The sequence below is a fragment of the Echeneis naucrates genome, chromosome 10 (genome assembly GCF_900963305.1).
Source record: "Echeneis naucrates chromosome 10, fEcheNa1.1, whole genome shotgun sequence".
NCBI classification, from domain to species: Eukaryota; Metazoa; Chordata; class Actinopteri; order Carangiformes; family Echeneidae; genus Echeneis; species Echeneis naucrates.
The window spans coordinates 2,273,935-2,295,740 of NC_042520.1; the positions used below are offsets into that span (position 1 = coordinate 2,273,935).

Here is a 21,806-nt window from a genome sequence, read left to right on the forward strand (position 1 = left end):
TCAGGCTGTGGATAAACTAAATGAGCAGCTTGAATGTGATTCAGATTTATTTCCATCTGTTTTAAATGTGACCATGTGTTTCAGATTTTGTCTGTTAAACAGCACGTTGAGTCTTTTCACAGCTTTTTAATGGATTTAATACACATTTCATTGTGTTTTGTTGCTTTTGTTAATCTTCCCAACCTGGTAGTGTTCACATTTCAACACCAGTGTCAACACAGTCAGCAGTTTTATCCCAAACAGAATCACATCAATCACCCAAAAACATAAATCCGGTTCCTGCTTCAGTCTGATAATATCAGTAATAATCAGATGAACATCTGTGATCAGAAATGAACCAGCAAGAGAAATTTTCTCTTGTTGTAAAAGTCAATGGGACTTATCCTAATTATGATCATCAACTAATCAACTAATTATCTATTTTATTCTCATTTACTTTATTTTGTTTCTATTTATTTATGTGTTTATAACCTGAACCAAACAATTATGCTTAAAACTGTAAATGCTCCCAATGTATGCTGTTAATGTCCCCTCAGCTCAGCATGAACACTTTATTAACACCGCTCAAAATGAGGCTTCACACTCACACACACAGACACACACAGACACACGCTGTCTCCATTCCTTTAGGTGATCACCATATTGGCTGGATGTGTGTGTGTTTGTGGTGATCCAGCTGTGCGGTTCTGTCGCCCGCTTTATTTTCTGCCTGTCTCCCCCGCAGAGAGCCCAATTAAGCCTCATAACACAAAACACTTCTGGGGGGGTTGTTACATGACCTGAGCCAGCAACCAGGACCAACCAAACCAGGACCGGCCAGACAGCACCAGCTGGACCAGGACCAACCAGACCAGCACCAACCAGATGAGGACCAACAGGACCAGGACCAACCAGACCAGGACCGACCAGACCAGAACCGACCAGACCAGGACTGGCCAGACAGCACCAGCTGGACCAGGACCGACCAGACCAGAACCGACCAGACCAGGACCGACCAGACCAGGACCAGTCGGACCAGGACCAACCAAACCAAGACCGGCCAGACAGCATCAGTTGGACCAGGACTAATCAAACCAGCACCAACCAGATGAGGACCAGCCGGACCAGGACCAACCAGACCAGGACCAGCCGGACCAGGACCAACCAGACCAGGACCGACCAGACCAAGACAGACCAGGACCAGCTGGACCAGGACCAACCAGACCAGGAGGCCTGACGCTCCCCCCTGGTGGGGGGGGGGGCACATTTTAAGGACATGGACTAAGAACGTCTCCAACAGGAAACAAACGTGAGATTCTGCTGACAAACTGAATGAACAGTGAACTAAATCTAGTTCTGCTCAACATTCGGTGGAAGAAGATCTGCTAACACATCACGTCCTGGATCACCGGGTCAAGTTCAGCCGAAGGTTTCAGTAGTTTGGATCCTTTAGACTTTTTCCTGCGCTCTTTAGGAGTTCTTTCCCTGATCAAACACCCCTCCTCCTCCTCAACGTATCCTGCAGGAGGATTCGGGTCTTTGTGGGGAGAAGTTCAGTTTTCTATCAGTTTAACTCCACAGCCAGCTCTGTCTGGACCCTGAGGGATTGTAATCACCGCTGCTCATCTCCACTGGCCTCTGCTTCACTATCCAGAATCTGGATTGGATCAAGTCCAGTCAATTGTTCACAGCAAACTTTCTGATAAACCTGTGAAATCTCTAGTTGCATGCATTTTTAATCTTTCCTGAAAGTGGCATTTAGAAAAGCTCCAAATAACCAGCCTGATGTTAGAGAACCACAAAACTGTAACGCTGAACGTCGGCAATAAAACTTCAAGTTCGAGTTCACTGTAAAAGTCGTGTGGAAAAACAAAGCGATTGGAAAATGTTCACAAACAGACTGAAAGTTTTCTGAATGCTTTAACTCAGACCGGACTCAGATGGATTCGATGGAAAGAGGTAACACCTGGATGACAGAAGATTTAGTGAATTTGGAATTCAGCTCAGTTTATGAAATAATCTCTTTATCTGGGATCTGAAGACCTAATTGCATGAAGCTTAACTTTGCCAACAGCAGTCTAAGGTTGGGCAGAAAAAGTGTGTTTCTACTTGAAGACCCGCTGATTTAAATCTTTAGCCCACTCCATCTCCTTCTGGGGGGATCGAGGCTGTATCCTGGCCAGCGCCTGCCTTCACACCAGCTGCCACTTCACTTCAAATTCCTCCCCTTTGTTTTGATCCTCACTAATTATCAGTCTGCTCCTGCGTTCCTGCCGCCTGTCCGACCAAGTCCTCATTACTCACAACCTTCTCCTCCGCTCTGTTTTAAGCAGCAACAGAAATTACCCTTTAGACATCTGGACAGACTCTCTCCCTCTTGAGTTTCCCTCCGAGCGCAGGCACACGGAGGACTCTGTTTGGTTTTATTTGACAGCTGTAATTAAATTTGCCCGCCTGTTGGTGAGGGGGCAATCGGGTTGCCAACCGTGTGGCTCTCCAGGCGGCGTAATGCTCGACTGTGACAGAGTGGAGCCCACGTTTAGCAATGCGGGCAACGGAAAACTAAGCTCTGGCGGAGAGCCGCGGCTCTCGTCTGCACCCACAAGACGGGAAAACGCACTTCAGTACTTACTGAAGAATTTTCCAATTTAATTTAAATGCTAATTTGAATTTTGACGGCGGTCTCGGGGCTCTCCTGTTTCAGCAGTGAGATGTGGGCGTCTCTTTTAGTTCCTGTGTCACATTTAGCCTCACTGGGCTCCTTTTCATTCTCATGGCTGTTTCAGTGTGACTTTTAGATTGGTTCAACTAATCCAGCACTCACAGCAGAATTTGCTCGACAACAATTATGGAGTCTCAAGGTCTACATCCAAGAAGACTGTCTGTTCACGCTCCACCTTTTAAATCCACTGAGGCTTCTAGACAACGTTCACTCATTCAGCTTGTATGAGATATCAGTTCAAATCAAATGAATTTATAACGCATGGAATCATAACAAAGTTACATCAAGGCACTTTACATTTAGAGCTAAGATATCTATATCAATCCAGAAATTGGTGGAGAGACAAAAACAAAATGCAAAGGAAGTAAGGAAAAGCCATAAATGGAGATGGAGGAAAGGGATTTTGAAAGGAAGAATACAAAAGGCAGAGATATGAAGGAACTGATGGGACCTTCCCGGGAGTTATACAAGTCTGCGCCTCATCATGTTATCGATTCATCACATCAGCTGACACCAGACGGTATTTCACAGGCATTTCCCCCGTTAAATGTCAGGACGGATCACAGAAGCAGAGGCAAGAGGACCAAATACTTAGAGCTGAATCATTTCTTCCTCTAAGTATTATAAAGTATTTCTGGATTTCTTTCTGTACCCCCATCAGGTACAGAAGCAGTTTACTCACCTATTTGATTGGTGAGTGAAGCCCCCAGCCAACCAGATGAGTTTTAGACAACTCCCGGGTTTAATCCAAGTAAATGAAGCAGATTAAGGAGTCTGTCTGAGTCCCGTTTGGGCCACGGCTGCTCATGCAGACACAGTTAATCCAGTCAGTCAGGAGAGAAGCCAGGAAGTAGGTCTGTGGAATGAAATGCATGCTTTGGGTGTTTGATAACAGACTTTTCGTGTCTTTATTTTCACTTCCCCATAAGTGGTTTCATAATTTTTTAAATGACAAACTGAAGTCAACTGAAAGTTTATTTAGTCCTTCCTCCAACATAGTGTTTCAACAGGATCTGCAGCAGATTAGGGGGTTGAACGTTCTCCAAACACGACCTCCTACTGACTCCTGCTGCGATGGATTGTGCAGAGTTGGAGTAACTATCTGCACATTTGATTCAAGCTTTGTGAAATTATGGCTAGACTAAAAAGTCCATCTAAGAAATCTAACAAATAGGCCCAACGGGTTTGTTTGGATCGTAAACAGGTTTGTGTTTTCAGCCCATCTGGGAAGGCTCTCAGAGAATTCAGCTTGTTTTCTAAAAGGTTCTGACACTCTGACACTTTTGATGAAAAATCTCCACTTAGTGTGTTTTTGTCTAGAGATGGAATAGAAAACAATATTATTTACTAATTTCCCAGCGAACATAATAATAAACGTTCTCCGGTTTCAGCCATCTAGCTGAAAAGATTTGCAGCAGCTTCTATGTACACTTTGGGTTTGAGACTTATGAAAGTTAAACATGGCATTCAATGACAATGGGTGACATTTAAAGACTGAAGATCCATTTGTTGATGGAAAACAGTTCATGTGCAGATTCTCTGATCAGAAAAGTTACTGTGACTTGCAGAGCTAAGACTGAGGCTGAAGCTAAAGAAGAATCTGTCCATCAGTCCCAACTGTCACTGTCTGTCAGGAACTTTGGAAAGCTTGAAGCTGCAGAGTGACTCAGTGGAGAAAGCCATAAAATCCTGCTGGAGTGTCCAAAGAATGACTGTATAAACTCTGTAACCGAAGACACACACACACACAGTGACCTCTCAGACACACACTCTCAAAAACACAGTCTTAAAAACACGGGGTTAATGATGCGGATGTTCCTTCAATGCAAAGTTGGTACGGAGTTTACAGACAGAAGAAGAAGCAAAGAACGACAGACGGTGAGCAAATAGGAAGAGCGCTGATGATAATTTAATAAGGCACTTGATTATGTAATATGTCATAAAGTCAATGCCTCTCAGGTCTCCTTGAGTTTATGCAAACACACACACACACTGAGAGGCCGCCAGTTTTATAATCATCATATTTGAGCTGTGTTCCTTCTTCCCTCAAGGCAAACAGCGAAAGTTCACCACATCGGTGCTGCAGGTGTGAGGCCTGCAGGAGGCAGTCCAGTGCCCCTCCAGGTCCACAGCAGCACCTTTACGGAGAACTCACTGGCTAAAAGGTTCTTCAAAGGTTTGTGGACGTCGGAGGGAACAACACTATGAAAACCTGATGAACATCAAAAATGATTGTGATGTTGTAACTTTGATCTTGAATACACATATTAAACTTTTATCAAACCGTGAAGTAAATATGAAATAGATCAATTCTACAAGCACAAAAAATGATCTTCTCTTCGAACTAAAAATAAAAACAAGCAGAGTAAAAACCCAAAATAAGAGTTTATTAGAGACTTGAGTTGTTTTCAAGTCAGGCCAACATGAGAGTTAACATTATTGCTCACTTGGGAACAATGCAGCCTCTTGTCTGCATTATTTAACACACGCCAATTTTTTTACAAGATAACAACACCAACAATTCAACGCCGGTTCCCGTAATTCAGATCATCTGGGGCAAAGTCCAAAGCCAGAGCGGCTTTCCCTGAATCCTTACAAATGTAATCCTGCTGTTGGATGAGCGGTGTTGGCTAATCCTTCAAGGTTTATGAATCACCAATAAACAGCCACCGTACATGGTCACTTTTCCCCATCTGTTGTTTTTTATTTTTCATTTTAACAAACAGAGTTGCTTCCCAGAAGTCACAGACACATTCGGGATTTTACTTCAGGTAAGCCATCAGAGCAGATAAAGACAGTCAGGTTTCATTTAACGTCATCACAGTCGTGGGAGTGTTTTCAGGGAATAATGTCCAACTTCAACAGTCTCTTCCCGTTTGCTGTGATGAACGTCGAGAGAAGACGCACAAACAGGCAGCTGAAATATAAAAACCTGTGAGGAGAGACATTTCTATCGCTGAAAGGAGGTAAACTGATTACTGATGCTAATGACCAATGATACAGCAGGAGGCAAAAAAAGTTGAATCCAAAAGTTCAAATTCTCTGGGAAGAAATGATCTGTATCTTTGGGGGAATTTGGAAACAGCTTCTTTAGCTCCACCCACTGGGCCTGACTCCGACCAGTCGGATTCCTCTGCCTGCTGGTTTGTTTGTAAACCAAAAATCCAATGAAAGCTGAAATAAAGTAGGCCATTAAAAGTGACATGAAGTCCTGTAAATACACAGCGAACTCAGAGGCCCATGAGAGCGAACGGAGGGGTGGGGCTGCGGGTCCGAGGCGTGCCGGTATCACTGCAGTGACTCTGTAACAACAGTGGGAAGTGTTAGAGAACTTAACCCTGCTGAGACATAAGCAACCCAGATTCACCAGAGCTGTGCCCCCCCCACCCCCTTCCAGTGTGTTATGTAATAATAACAATGTTTAATAAAATATTGTTTCTTTTCTGGTCTCATCCATCAGACCAGATTGCCTTCTTCCACTGCTCTGCGGTCCAGTTCTGGGGATTTCAGGAGGTTTTGGTGGTGGACCGGGGTCAGTGTGGACTCCCTGACTGGTCTGCCCATCCACAGCTCAGTAACCCTGAGCCCTGTGGTCTGCTTTTCCTTCCTTAATGCTCACGCATTCCCATGAATGACAAATGCCAAAGTCCATTGTATCAACACAACATTATAAAGCAGCTTATCATGAAGTAACAAGCAGCATAAATCAATGTGTGTGTGTGCGTGTGTGTTTTATTGCAGTTTCATAATCCTGGTAGTCTTAAGCAAGCAGTTCCTGGCACTTTGGCACCCCAAAGTTGATAAAGACTCTCCTTCAGAGTCCACAGCTGTGTGCCAGAGACAGAACTATAAACTGTCAGCTATCTGATATCTACTAGATTACATCCCTCATTCTGCTGAGAGCCGGAAAGTTGGAACTGTAAAAAGACAAAAAGTCTCTTCGCCCTCGCCAGGAAAGTTTTAATTAGAAAGAACAACGCCGTCTTATCCGTCGCAGGTCTGGTATCGACTGAGGCCAAACCCAAAGATAACTAAATACGAAATGTCTTTTTACGATGAGGCTTCAAAAACTTGGTGCTGATTGTCTCCATCTTCAGACTCCAGCTGTTGTTTTAGTTATTGTTATTGCTTAAAGGATTTAAAATAAAATTAAGCTTGAATAAACTTTGTTTCAAACAAGCTGCCATTTGGTTGTTAATGTAATTAATTACATTTGCACATTTTTATTGCAGGCCATTATTTTTGGTCACGTGCGAAGTGCCACCGATCTTACTGACAGTTCTGTGGACCAAATATTAACCAGGCACAGTTTCCCAGGACACAGGACTTAGCATACAACACAAACTGACAGCGAAGTGTGTATTTAACAGTCAGACAGTTTTATCGCTCTGCCCACAGATATTAAAACATCAGTCAGCTGACGGCCACCATGTCGGAGCAGTCAAGATCCATCAGTTTACCAAAGAGACGTCACCACCTCGTTTTGTTTTCATATCTGGTGGAGCAGGTTGAGCTGACCTGCTGTGAACTCTACCCTGATTGGGTGCCTCGGTCTGTCAATCACAAAGTAGCCACGCCCCCCACTGCAGTGTCGTTTCCTCCAAATGAGACCATCATTTAAAAAAACAAACGCTGTATTGAAAATGTGAAACTAAAAAACGGAGGCAATAAACAGACAACATGGACACACACCAACGCCACAAAATACATTTAGGTACGAACAAAACTTTTTGTCTCAGGAGGTGTATCTAAATAAAATGAGTCTGTCTTTGTAACTGAATTTTGAATCACTGAAACCAAAATAGATGGATAAATATAAGTTTTTCTTGAACCGTTTTAAGGCCTTTCACTTTGTCTTCAAGCTGAACTGGAGCGCTGGCTCAGTGATGAGATACCGCCTCAAACCAAAAACAGTTCTGCAGAGCTCAGATATTCAGATGCAGCTTTGGATCCTTTTGGATCCCTTTGGACCCTTTTAGATCCCTTTGGACTCCTTTGGGCCCTTTTGGATTCTTTTGGACCCCTTTGGACCCCTTGGGACCCCTTTTGGATCGCTTATAGACTCCTTTGGATCCCATTGGTTCCCTTTGGACTCCTTTGGACTCCTTTGGACCCCTTTGGATCCCTCTGGACTCCTTTGATACCCTTGGGACCCCTTTTGGATCGCTTATAGACCCCTTTGGATCCCTTTGGTTCTCTTTGGTTTCCTTTGGACTCCTTTGGGCCCTTTTGGTTCCCTTTGGATCCCTTTGGTTTCCTTTGGACTCCTTTGGACTCGTTTGGGCCCTTTTGGTTCCCTTTGGTTTCCTTTGGTTTCCTTTGGACTCCTTTGGACTCGTTTGGGCCCTTTTGGACCCCTTTGGATCCCTTTGGACTCCTTTGGACTCCTTTGGACCCCTATGGACCCCTCTGGACTCCTTTGATCCCCTTTGGACCAGTACCTGTAGGATTTAGGAACAGTCGCCTGAATCAGGTCCATTCACCTCTCGGACTGATCTGCTGCTCCAGCTCCGCCCACATTTTGCCACACCAATTGGATTATTTATGCTTTGCAGGAAAGTTTGCATAACTAAAACTCCGTCCTGCCGACTTAAAGTAAATATCCCCCTTTGGATGCTCTCAGGCGGCCACTTTCAACACATTCCAGGACTTTTGTTATGATGAAATGTTGTAATTTATCTCTTCGTTACCGACACCTTAAACCTGCCTTTGTGTATTTCAACTCCTTTTATCGATTACCTACTTTTTCAGGAATTACAACAGCCTGCGTCAGTTTGTTGCTTCAAGCTCTCCATTTTACAAGGCGGAAAGATCAAGAGCGATGTTGACCGAACCGAGAAGGAGACGAAAAAGGACAAAACATTTTGCGGACTCGCTGCATCACGTCATGGGGCCAATACAGGGACTGCTCACTGGACGAACTCACTCATTTAGAAGAAGAAGAGCCTAAAGAACCTTATGAAGGCGTCACCGTGGGAGTTAGAGCACCATATGAGCCGCACTGAGCCCCAAGCAGGACATCCTGATCCAGTAAAGCCACAAAAAACAAACTGGCTCATGGAAAAAGGTAGAAAGCCAAATAATGAAATAACTATCATGACTTTTTTATTCAATAACATCAAAAATCAAAACAATATTTGATTATGAATGGCTGGAGCTGCTGGATAACGGAAAGGGACTGTATGAGCTGTCTATCTTAACCATAAATAAGTCACTCGGCAGTAAATTGGTTGTGATTGATTGTTCAGTAATAAAAACTGTAAAATAATAGTCAGTCATTAGGAAAGTAGGTTAGAGGGCGTTTTAAAGGGTTCAGAGTTCATGAGTTTCACTTCTGCTTGAATACTGAACAGCAGAGTCTAAAACAAAAACTGAAGTTCCAGATGTTTCAATTCTTTATAGAATTTTTCTTTTTTTTTTATTCTATTTTTTATATTCCATCGCTGCCTTGACGTTTACGTGCTCGGAGTGGAGCAAGGTGACGGCTGGCAGATGCCGTTAGCGTCACTCACTGTGAGAACAGCGAGCAAGCAGGAACTGACATCTGTCTGCAGCATGTTTGTCTTCTCTGGAGGGGAAAAACCTTGAAAACATCCTTGTACAAGGCGATCCGAATGGGCTACAATAATGTCTGGTAATATTTTGTATGTAGTGGGATTGTAAAGGATGGCTGCTCAGGGCCGTCATCCATACGGGAGAGTTCTCCGTGAGAGGCGCTTGATTAGGAAAATGTTATTCATGTAAATCAAAAGCTTTTATATTTTGTTCAGAATAAAATCCTTTTCAGGGCAGACGGCAGTGCTTTCAACACAAAGCTGCTTTTCCACAGCAGAATCTTCTTTAAGCCGACTTCTACTTGGCTACTGAGTAATTCTAACTACTTCTCTGCCATCGATATTTCATTTTGCGTCATATTTTAGACGCATGTTTTCATTAATTCTTCTCATAGACTCAACCTTATATGGCTGTGAGAAAATGTTTCTCCAGACAAAATGTTTTAGTGCCTCTGCTGCTTCAAAAACAAGACATGCTCTCAACAAAACCATAAATAAACACAGATCAATCCACACATGACTTCATGGCTGTCAGGATGATAAACTCTAAAAGCGGTACGTGAATTATCTGACCAATAATCATTCTGATTTCAAAAATACAAACATAATCGTGTCTTATTATTTACGACCAGACCAGTTCTCGGGCTGCTGATATCCTGCTGTGGGATTAGAAGATCCATTCACCAGATTGTTGTTAATATACGTATAACAGCAGGCGCTCCCACGGTGCACTGCATTGTGGGAATGATGTCTCAAAACTTCTCCTGCTGGCATGTGGCTAAAAAACAAGCCTCAGTCCGGCTCATGTGCGGCAGGATGCAGGCTGGACGCTGTGCGGAAACAAGGCCTGCTGGCCGGAGGAAAAATATCCACCGCTAAATGGATGTTTTTGTCCAAAATCTGGCCGAGATTCTGCAGCTACTGAGGCTCCATTTACTCTGAATTAAACTACAACCTCTTACGGGAAGCAGGATGAAGTCTACATTAATCTGGATAATTAGCTCAGCAGTTAACAGTGAACGAAGGAGAATCTGAGCGTCTGCCAGTCCAGGAATAAGAAGAACGTCTGCCAAATATCACAGGAAATTTAAGTGGAGACATTTTCCCGCTACTTAGTTGGGATTTATGTCCTGAGGAGTTGAAATTTCTTTCAACCCTCCAGCTGAACCTGCATCGATCAGATTATGGAGACCAGCGTGTGATCGGTGTGTCACAGCAGCACGGCTTCCTTCTGTTCATTCTTTAGGAGCCACATTAAGGCCTTTCTGTTTCATTCCAACTTCCAAAACCCCAACCTCATTTCAGAAAACAACAAAAATTTGACAGTTTTTCCTTCTTTTCTTGATAAAAACTGTGTGAAGCAGAGTAACCAAAGAAAAGTTCCTCTCAAGCGTTTGGGTCGTTCTGGAGCTGATCTGAAGTTTCTACCTTTATCTGATCCAGAGTTCTGCTCATTGATGATGAGAAATCAGCTCTAAATATCTGATTGTCTTTATTCTGTCAACACAATAATGTGATTTCAGATTTCAGTTCCTGAGGTCTGCTCGGTGCTGACCAACAGGACGCCGCTGCCAGGATAAACTGATGAGTTCTCACCAACCTCACAAACTAAAGTAAATAGTCAGGCAGATTGCAGACTGATGTTCAAGTGTCAGCTCCGGGAATGCGGAGCTCCCTGTCTGACAGCGCAGACAGACCAGCTCTCTCCTCGAGCTTTGACTTCTTTCACCCCTTCTGCGCCCTTCTCCATGTCTGAGCAGGCAGTTTGTTTGGAAACTGTCCACCCACTCCTCAGATGGAGCAGAAGCCCAGCTGCTGCACATGGACGGGCCCCCTCTCTGTCCTCCATCAGACATCCAACTCATCTGTCCACCTTTGAAACCTTCCTTTCCTCTTTGTCCTTCTTCTAGTTCAAAAACATCTCAGCCTATTCTCTGCTGTCTCCTTTTATTTCGTTCGTCTCCATCTTTAACTTTTAATGAGCATGAACTTCCGTTTCCAGCTGAACTGAACGTGGAGCCAGAAGATGCAGAACAGAGCGATAATCTGACGTCCAGGTCAGAGCAGGAAAATAGGAATGAGTGAATCATTTCGTCACCCTCGTGTTCAGAATGGGAATCTGCAGTTCAGACGACAAACAAAACATATCAGACGCACATCTGTGCGATAAAACATCCAAACCTTTTACCTTCTCAGTATGAAACCACTTCTCTCACCTCTCGTCTCTTTGCCTTCCTCTCCAGCCTTCTTCACACAGACACAGCAAAGCAAACGTTTGGAAAAGCCAGAACAGGCCGAGGTGAAGCAGATTGTGGTGGGGTGGGGGAGTGGGCTGATGATTGATGAAGCCAGGTGGCACAGGACCGACTGCACCATGTCAGCCGCTCCAAACCAGGAGTTTGGCAGATGATGCTGGCTGTGCACACAGTTCAGCCGCCGCCGACCGTCTGATTTATCTGCTGAAATGTTCAGGCGTCACCATCAACACACGGCTGGCATTCCTCACCGGGGTGCTCGCACCCACCAGAGGCAACAAATCACCGAAGAGCAAGTGCAAAACACAAGTATGCACACGGCTCAGAGGAGGCCTCTCTTTGGCCGACGGGTCAAAACGAAGACCAACGAATCTCCAGACAAAAAGGAATAAGAGCCAATAAATTATTTATTTAACGATGACTGCAATATGTTTTGGTTTTGTTTTGTTTTTTTTTTTTTGTCGTATCTTGCAGGTGAAGTCACAAGATCGCCAAGTTGATTTTTCATCCGTTAGTTCTTTCTGCTTTTCAGTTTCACTCACTAATATTTATCGGCTCTCTGAAGTCTGCAATATTATGGCACTTTAATATTGATTTATATTTTAACTACAGAGAAGGAAAAAGGACTCCTGGGCTTGTTTAATCAATAAGAAACAGCCCATCTCAACTTCCCAGAGCCACAAGTGCTGTCCTGTTCAAGTTTTTAATAAGGTATATTTATTTTATTGTGTCATGTATATTTATATAGAAATGATCCTTTTTTGCCCTTTATTTCATCCTTTTTCTTTTTTTTTAAGGAAGCTGACAGAAATGTGTCAATAAAAATCAATTCTAAGCTCAAAGCACAAATTTCAAATACTTAATAAACATTACAGAGTTAGCTACATATATTTATAGCTAATCTTTATTTAACATGTCTCGTCAGACTCTGACCTCACAGCTGGATCACAAACAGAGAGCGAGCCACTTTTTACAGCTGCGCTGACCGCAGGAGGCCAAAGATCTGTTCTCAGCTGTAAAAATGTTCTGCAGAGAGACTGTTGACACAGAAATCCACTAATTTGAAAACACGTCCACCCCGCTGCCGTACTTCAGCTCCCACTGCCCAGGAGGAATACCGGAGAAGCCGGCCCGGACTTCTCAGCACTGCTGGAAATAAACAGGGCACACAGAAGATATGCAAACCAATAGTCCACATGTCTACACTGTCCTGGTTTTGATCACACTTAGGGGACGATATTTACACTGAACAAACAGAGACCTGGTTATTCTTCTTCCTTTCCTCAGACAACAGGAATCATGACTTATTCAGTTCCTTCGGCAGCGCTGATGAGGATGATGAGCTCACATGCGTTTCCAGCATCGACACACAGTCACCAGAAACCACAGCATCCGTTATTTCCATGGGTGCAACCCAACTGGTACACCCAGGAACCAGGAACAAACACCCTTTTATTCTGTAATGGATCTTCATTATCAACACCTGGATCGAAGCTGAGCTTTCCAATAGTTGCATGGGAATCCATTTCTCGTCCTCAGAGTTCAGAGGAGGAACAAATCAAAGTCATCGGACGAATGGTGAATATTTAAACGTAATCAGATGTAAAACAATCGAATCTTGGACAGATTATTGTGTGAGGACTGATTTAGAGAGCTGCGGCATCGTGGACTTCAGAGGGTTTCTGCCATGAGCTGAGATCTTTGCAGCAGCTCCAGACCAGAGCGGTTAATAAACTCACTGTCAACTGAGCGATGTGCACGCTCGCAGTAAAAGTAAACACGCATGCAGACGCAAATGCGGACCTTAAAAATAGAGACGAGCAGATGGACACACACGTAGGCTCATCTGCACAAAGGACACAGTCGGCCTCACTGCTGGCTTAAAATTATGTTTAGAGCCAAAGGTGGAAATCAGGTCTCGGTTTAGGCCTTTCGGGATCAGAGGTGCAGTTTTTGTGTCGGTGTTACTTTCTGTGTACTTTGGCATCGCTGCCGTTTCCTTTTGTTTGCCACGTACTTTACAAAACCATCAGCTTCCAGGTAGGATTAATGCTCATAATCATATCCCAGATTTGTTTTTTCTCACCACTGTGAGCTCCAATTCAAAGTCTTCTTTTGAATAATAAGTATAGCAGCTAGATGTCAATAAAACGTTTACACGCTTATGGTCACATAAGCTGTGGTTTCCTAATGTCACTGCGTATTTCCTGCCTCTCTTTAACGCACCGCTGGCTAAAAGCATAAAATACCCCCAAATCAGACTAATGAGCTGGTTTTTATTGGAGGACGGTGTCAGTGAGAGGCTTCACAGAACAGCATGACGGTTTCCAGCTGCAACAACCAAACTGGTAAATGTCAAACATGATGAGGACTTGACCTGGATTAAAGCATCAAAGGCGACGACAGCAGGAGAGTCGAACAGTAACACGTCGCTCTTTTCTCAGATTAATATCCTAAAAAATTCAGTCCGAAAAACATCCAGACTGAAATACCCTCCATACAAATCACATATCAGTGTTACCAAGAACTGGTTTACGTTACGAGACTGTTGTTTGATGTGCGATCACAATCTGATTTCGCTGACTGATACAGAAAGACACAGGCGAGAAAATACAACACACACACACACACAAGACGTAAACCCAGATTAAGGCTCCTAAATATCTATCTCTCAAAATGAAACTGTGCAGCTTCATGATAAAACCTTAAAATCTATCTTAAAAAAGTAAATATACTGACACATTACTTTCATCAGAATAATAACGGCTGCTTATGTTCAGTTTATTTCCACTTCTTTAACTCTAAATGGATGAATCCTTCAGTTTGTACGAGAAAAAGAACGTACGGTGAAAAGAGAATGTACACATTCATGTGCAGTAAGTAGGATGTGTGTTGTTTTTGTGCGTGCGCGTCATTTCCACCTGACACCAGCTCAGGGTTAATCCTAAAATATATAAAAATATACACACAAAAGCGATACTTGGAAAAGGCTGTTGATCTCCAGGAGGCGATTCCTGCTCACACACATTAAAACTCACAACACTGCAAACCCGACAAGTGCAACAACTATATATCACAACTCCCCCCGGATTCCAGACACCGCATCAGGATATTAATAGAAAACCTCCGACACAAATCAACCCGTCCCGTCCATCCATCAGCCATCCTGTCAGCCAAAATAAAAAAATAAAGAGCGAGGCCTCTTTAAGGCTTCTGGGTAAACAGACCTTCTTTAAACTGAGCCCAGGTTCAGCTGTGATGTGTCCCAAACCGGCCACCGTACAACGCCTTCTGATTTATGTGACCTCACCGTCTCCATCTCCGGCCAAACGACACATATTTGCTCGTCCAGTCGTACAGTCCTGTCTGGATTTTTCACCCAAACGGTCTTTATTAAAGCACCATCACACTCTGAATGTATGATTTGTGCGTCTGAGTTGGACAGTTGAAAGTACAAACTCAGGATTTCTTTGCACAATTGATTTTAGCAACCAATAGCAAATGTGTGCATAAGTGTCTTGTTGCATATTTAGTGACTTTAGTGACTTCTGTGTTTGTGTGTCTGTCTTGTGTGTGTTGGATGCAGGTGTGTAGCATTCACAACAATGTTCATGCACTCCTCAGTCTCTTTGAACAGAGCTTTGATGTAGCAGCTGTGAAACACACCTTAGGATGCAAGAGGTATTTCATTTGGCCAGAGGCCGCGCGCACACACACACACACACACACACACACACACACACACACACACACACCAACTTGTATTTGATGATGTAAGAATGTTGTTTTGACAAATGCTTGCATAGGTAAACAGGCCAGAGGAGGTTTTCCATCAAACCTACAACACAAACTTGTGTTATTTTTGTGATTACGTCAAAACTAATTTTCCTTTAAGCTGTACGTCAGTATAACTCTTGATTTTGGGTTCGTTTTAATGTCTATTACTATTACATACTATTACATAGTATATATACTACATACTATTACTATTACATATTACTATTACAGACACTTTATATCAAATTTTTGCTTTGAAACTAACAAAAAAAATGTCTAACAAACCCCAGAGGTGAAACTTCCAGTAAACTGATCTGACTGAGGCTTGTGATTCTCCTTCTCTTCCATAATAGGACGTTCAGCAACATTACGGCATTTTTGACACGTCTGCTTGAAACATGACAAAAGGACAAATCGACAAACCGGACAAAAGGAAGGTAAACTCTACTCTCCATCCACCGTCACAACACGCTTCTAAAAACTGCCCACACAGTTGAAAACATTATTTCAATCCTGTTTTTAGCCGCTCAAGCTTTGTCACTTAACTTCCGTAATCTGGAGAGGCACAAGAAGTAACACCACTGACATTCAGAGTAAACTCACAATTTAAAAGTGTTTCACTCAAACACAATTTTAATGAACTTGTGCTTTAGTGGGAAAGGAAAAGTTGTCACGTCTATACATTCATCACAGTTGATGGTTAAGATTGTATGAGATCAGTGACCAGAGGAACGTTTTCACAGCTGTGAGATTTTATTTATGATTCTCCGCTGGGAGTTTGTGATTTATTTATTTTTTTAAACTTGCTGCTGTTTTTCCTCCGCAGCTCCTTCTGCTCTGCTTGGCTTTTGGGTCTGATATTTGGAGCTTGTTCAAGTCAAAGTGCCCCTCGCTGTCTGCTCCCCTGGGTGAGCATCTCCTCCGAAATGGGGCAAGGGATCATGGATGGCTGCCCAGGTTCACCTCAGCGTGTAACATTTTTTCTGTGACGGAGGCAAACTGCTCTCAAGCTTGAGTCCATAAAATATGTCAGCGTTTCGGGTCGTCCACATTTTTGTGGTTTGCACCCTTAAAAGGAAAACACTTAACCTTTTAAAAAACATTATGCTGAACAGATTCACTCACTGCAGCCATTTCTAAGTAACTGGATAACAAACTGAATGCATTAGACAATCTAAATGTAAATTAAGAATAAAAGCATCTGCTAAATTGGTAAAATGTAAATTTAAGCAAGAAGAACGAGGCTGCAGAGGAATGGAAATGAATGTGTGTTTTTATAAATGAGGGTGTGATGAGGTCAGTTGCAGCAGTCAGGTTTTGTTAATCAGTGTTCAAGCCAGAAACTAAATCAGGAATCACAATCAGTCCCTTAACTAATCCTCCAGTGCCTCCATCCAAGGACGCCGGTTTTGACAGACACAGCCGCTGCTCCGAGCACCGTGAACCGGGTCGTTTAAATGAAAGTCCACAGATCAATTCATTGAATTAATTCAACTCAGTTTGTCTCTCGTGATTCTTAAATGTCACCATTACATTATAAGCTTTTTTTTTTTTTTTAATAAGTCCCTGCTGTTCTGGAAAAAACCTTATTTAATGCATGTAAATAAGTTTCTGAGCAAGACTGCAAAGCTGGAAACCAGAATAATCAGATGAAATACCAAAAGTCACATCTCCTCATTACTTTTTCTTCTCACCTGCTCCCATGACAGACAGGCCTGACTTCTTATCAGTCTTCATGGTTTTCTCCCTCCTATATTCTCAACACATCATATAAGATTATTTAAAAATAAAATACAACTGTGTATTTACAATATTTATTTTCTTGATATTTCGCTAATATATATTAAAGCATTAATGTCCATCACTGCTCTATCATAACAGATATACAGATATCAAACTCACTCATTTTCCTTTAAGCTGTACGTCAGTATAACTCTTGTTTTTGGGTTCGTTTTAATGTCTGAACTATTACAGACCCTTTATATCCTTTTGCTTTGAAACTAACAAAAAAAAATGTCTAACAAACCCCAGAGGTGAAACTTCCAGCCAACTGATCTGACTGAGGCTTGTGATTCCCCTTCTCTTCAAGAACAAGAACAAGAATTAAACTTGCGAGAGCGAGTGCAATAAAAGGAGTTTAGTCTTTAGGAAATGCATTGGAAATACTAGATCATCGAATGGCCAACAACAACCACAGACAGACCCGAGATGGGGGTCACGGCAGGAGCGTGACAAAGGGTCAGATGAACAAAAGAGCAGCGCTTTGATCGGGTTAAACTATCAGCAGACTCTTCGCTTCAATGCAGACACAACATGGGAAGATAATTATTAGGACACGAAACAAAACTGAAGTGAAAAGCAAACAAAAACCTGAGCAGCGAAGTCCTCAGTGTTTCAGCTCCAAAAAAAAAAAAAGAAGAAAGAGTCTGATTGGAGATGACGGCCCCCACCGCCACCCTGCAGCCTGCATGCATAAATAATGACAAAACACACTTTCTTTCTCACATTTTTGCAACTTGGATGATGCTGAAAGGATGAAGGCAATAACTTCACAAAGAGAAACAGGCCGGAGTGAGAGCGCACGAGGAGTAATATTTCTGCAGAAGCTGAAGATTCGTATCAACACGAGGGGAATGTGAGACCTTCAGAGGCCGAGCAAACGCATTTCATTTGTGGAAGAAATGAAACTTTCAAATAGGAATGTTTATTCTCAGTCTCTGGCTTGTTGAGTAAATATTTCCTCATTTAAATGTTTTTTGAAAATCTTACTTGATTACATGACTACAGACTTTATTGAATGAGTGAAGTGTTTGGTGTTTAACAGTGATGTGAAAAACACTAAAATGGGTAAAAAAGTTGGTTAAATAACTTAAATAACAACAGCGTCAGTTTACATCATCGTCCATCTGCTGCTGCTGCTGAAGTTTTTATCTTTCCTGTCAACCTTCAGATTTTATTAATGAACTCTTTAATAAAGTATATTCTTCCAATTAGATGAAGCGGCCCATCAGAGAGCATGTTTTTACAACACTGGTCAGAAAATGTTGCTGGCAGTTGGACCTTTGCAGATAATATGGACAAAACATAATATAGTAATGTAGTGAGATTGTGTTGTGTGAATTAATTAATATTAATAAAAAACACACAATCACCAAGATGAGACACAACAGATTCAGCTCTCAAATTGGCTTCTCCTGATTTAAAAGTGGTCATTAAGTCTGTTGGTGTTTTCTTTCTTTATTATTCATGTTTCTTCTTGACAGAGCTTTAGAGTTAATTAGGCTCCACCCACCAAAGATTACTGGAACCAATGAGATCGTTTCTGTCTGCACTGAATCAGATCGGTGTGTTGTCAATTTAAAGCTTTGTGTAAACAGCTATGAGAAGCAAAATCATCATCGGCACGGCGGCTCATTAGGCAGCAGCCTCAAATTAAACTGCATCCAACAGTTATTCTCCAAGTTCCCACCAGAGTGATTATCTCAGTCTATTAAAGGCCACAAACGTGTGAAAAGGAAAAACAAATATACAAAGAAATTCAGAGACACAAACAAATAGTTCAATTTAACGACAATCTAAAAATTACATAATAATGCCGAGATGTGGACCCATTTAAACTTCTACTTCTCTTACTTGTGAGGACCGGAGATGACTCAGGTTTTCCTCGTGCTTTAAATATTCATCACTGACTTTGTGATGAGGGACGAAGGTGAGGACGTTCGCCATCATTAAATAATTCCACTTATACCATATTATTTCATGTGATGCAATGACAGCAACAGTCCCAGTCAGAGGAGGGACGGCGGTGAATATGTGAGGCGTTGCTGATGAGGAAATCATTTCAGCGCCTTTCGTCAACTCTTCAACGCTGTAACTGGAAAGTCGTGGGAGAAAAAAGAGACAGATCACATCGGCAGTCACAGATCTTCCGGTCTTCCCAAGGTGAGAAAGTTTTGTATCGATCAGCGGATCTCTGACAAACCAACAGCTCAATTCATTTATGGGCTTCTGACATTTTCCATCGTCCTGTCTGTGTTCATTGTTTTTCACCGAATGAAGCTCTCACTCCTCTGAGACGTCTGTCTGTAGGAGAAGAGGCAACAAACTTGTCTCTCGCAGCCTCCCCGCCCTTCTTTCAGGCTTCGTTTTACATCCTTTTCTCTTTTTGCCCTCCTCTTGAACTCTTCTGCCCCCCCCCCAACCCATTTTAACAGCCATTTGTTTCTGTGTCTCGTGTCCTCGTCTCCTCAGTTAACAGGCCATAACAGTCCCTTATGAAAGACTTAAAGAGCCTTTAACCTCCGTGTTATTCAAACTCAAAGTGAAAGGTTGTTTCTTGCATCTGCTTCATGAAGAGAGAGGAGTCTGGACTGAATTCCTTCTCTCCATCACAGCCTCTAAATAAAAACGGCTGTCTCCTCTGCCCGACTCCCAGCTCATCTAAATATGGGCCAAAAGATTAATACCACTTTGTGGAAAGTACCCCCCCCCCCCACCTGTCACTCAGGTGGCAGGGAAAAAAAAAGGTAGAATAATAATAAACAATAAAAAACCTCTGCTGGGGACATGATGGAGGAAATCAGCTGTATAAATCAGGAAACATGTTTATTTTAGAGACTGAGCAGCCATTACAGGTTTTAGCATTTCAACACTGGTTCAGTTACAGCCTCCAAACACAGCTGTGGAAAACAACACAACATCCTTTTGCCTCACAATCAAACTAATTATTGGGTCAAAGGTAAAGTTTAAAAAATGGAGACGCTGCTCGTCTTAATCAGTCAACAGGGACGTCGTCCTCGTGTGCATCTTAAGGTTAGACATGAAAGTGGCCGAACTCCGTTCACAGGAACACAATTTGCTTCCTGAATTCCTCATCATCTCTGCAGACCTTCTTCCCCCTCCTACGCCGGCTCTGAAGTCCTCTAGGCTCCCGTGAAGGGCAGCCGGGGTTTGTTTACCCAAAGCTGGTTCGGAGGCAGATCTGACAGCAGTGTTCGTCAAGGAGTCGAGGTAATTACCTCTTTTCAGCAGCTCTGACACACAGCAGGGCAGAAGGGATCGGAGAGATTTCCGGCTCATTCTGACGCCGCTTAACAAGATTTGCAAATTGCATCTTCTGCCCCAGCACTGCATTCTCCTGCTTGATTTAGTCTGTGTGCGGCTTAATTTACTCTCAAATCAGGGTCAGGTCGGGCGACACGGTGGAACAGTGGTGAGCGCTGTCACATAATGCCGAGGAGGTTTGAAGCCTCAATGTGTGCACTTTGCATGTTCCCCTGAGGTACTGCAGCTTCCTCCCACAAACCAAAAATCAGGCACTTTAAAGTTAATTAGTGACGGTAAAAAGGTACAGCAGGTTCTTTGTCTGCGGGGACGGGAGGTCGGATAATGAATGCTGCCGTCGAACACTTGGCTTGAATAGAAGTGTTCGTGTGTCCTAAGGTGCTCATGTTCACCTCTTAATGATCAGAAATGGAATCAAAAGAGGTTCCAGTTTCTCCACAGCGGTGATGTCGGGAAAAGGACAACTGCTAATCAACCACCACGTCCGTTTCTGCAACCGTTCTGTAAGTGAGGCACGAGTAGCAACACGTTCTAACCGTGAGCTCTCATAAGTGCTCCTTCTTTCAGCACGAGCTGCTTCTCTGATTTAATTATGTGAAATGTAAATATGATAATCAAACAGTAAAATGCCATCGATTGTCCAGCCGTACAGTTGGACTGTGAGTCGAGTCCAGTGAATGAAGAGACAGAAAGAGAAGTGACTATTGATTCTTAACAGATGCTCTTTTGTGTGTGTGTCTGTGTGTGTTATTGACCCAAACTGCTGGATTATTTCATAAACTCATTTTGATCGCCCGACAGAGCAAAAGGAGAGAGATGGAGAGTCTGGGAGTTTTCTGTGTCTGACGTTCCAACCCCCACCCTCGATCATCCTCAAGATTTTTACTCCTTCATGGTCCTGAACTGAACCGACTGATGGCATTAAAGTCATCTTCCTGCAGCAGGATCAGAAAATACTAATTGTTCTTCAACTCACCGAATTCTGCGGCGTTCACGTGTGACATCACCATCATCATTAAGCAATAAAACGTATTAATCAAACTATGAATGTGAGCAGAGCTGAAAGTCAAACAAATCCGATGACATTTCTTTAAAACCTGGACGGACAGCTCTGTGCAGCCCAACAATGTGAAATCACAGCAAAACGTCAAACTGGACAAGCTAACCGATAAGAGGGGACGTGGCTCTTTAATTCAGCGTTAGAGAAGCAGACATCAAAAAAATCTGGGGGATAACGCTGCTGAAAGACATTAATCACAACGCCACACACACAAACAACAGCAATCTCAGTTCAGTGCTTCTGAAGAGCAGATCCATCATATCAAAGTCAAACAGCTTTTAGCAACTGCTGAAATAAAACAAACAGGTGAGGCTGGCATTTTATTCGTTTTGCTCTCAAACATCACTGAATACCAAACTCAGCTTCAACAAGTGAGCAGAAGGTGCTTCTGCTCC

General features: G+C 42.8%; 1 protein-coding gene across 4 annotated transcripts in view; it reads right to left on the reverse strand.

The window, feature by feature from the left end:
- The window catches only part of htr4 (5-hydroxytryptamine receptor 4), a 91,400-nt gene that overhangs the window by 66,939 nt on the left and 2,655 nt on the right, over positions 1-21,806 (reverse strand). For 2 of the 4 annotated variants that reach the window (XM_029512610.1, XM_029512613.1), the window contains exon 2: positions 3,384-3,557. The exons of the other annotated variants lie outside the window; for them this stretch is intronic. The gene's annotated coding sequence lies outside the window, so the exon portion shown is untranslated. The remainder of the gene's footprint in view (positions 1-3,383; positions 3,558-21,806) is intronic. 4 annotated transcript variants of the gene reach the window in all.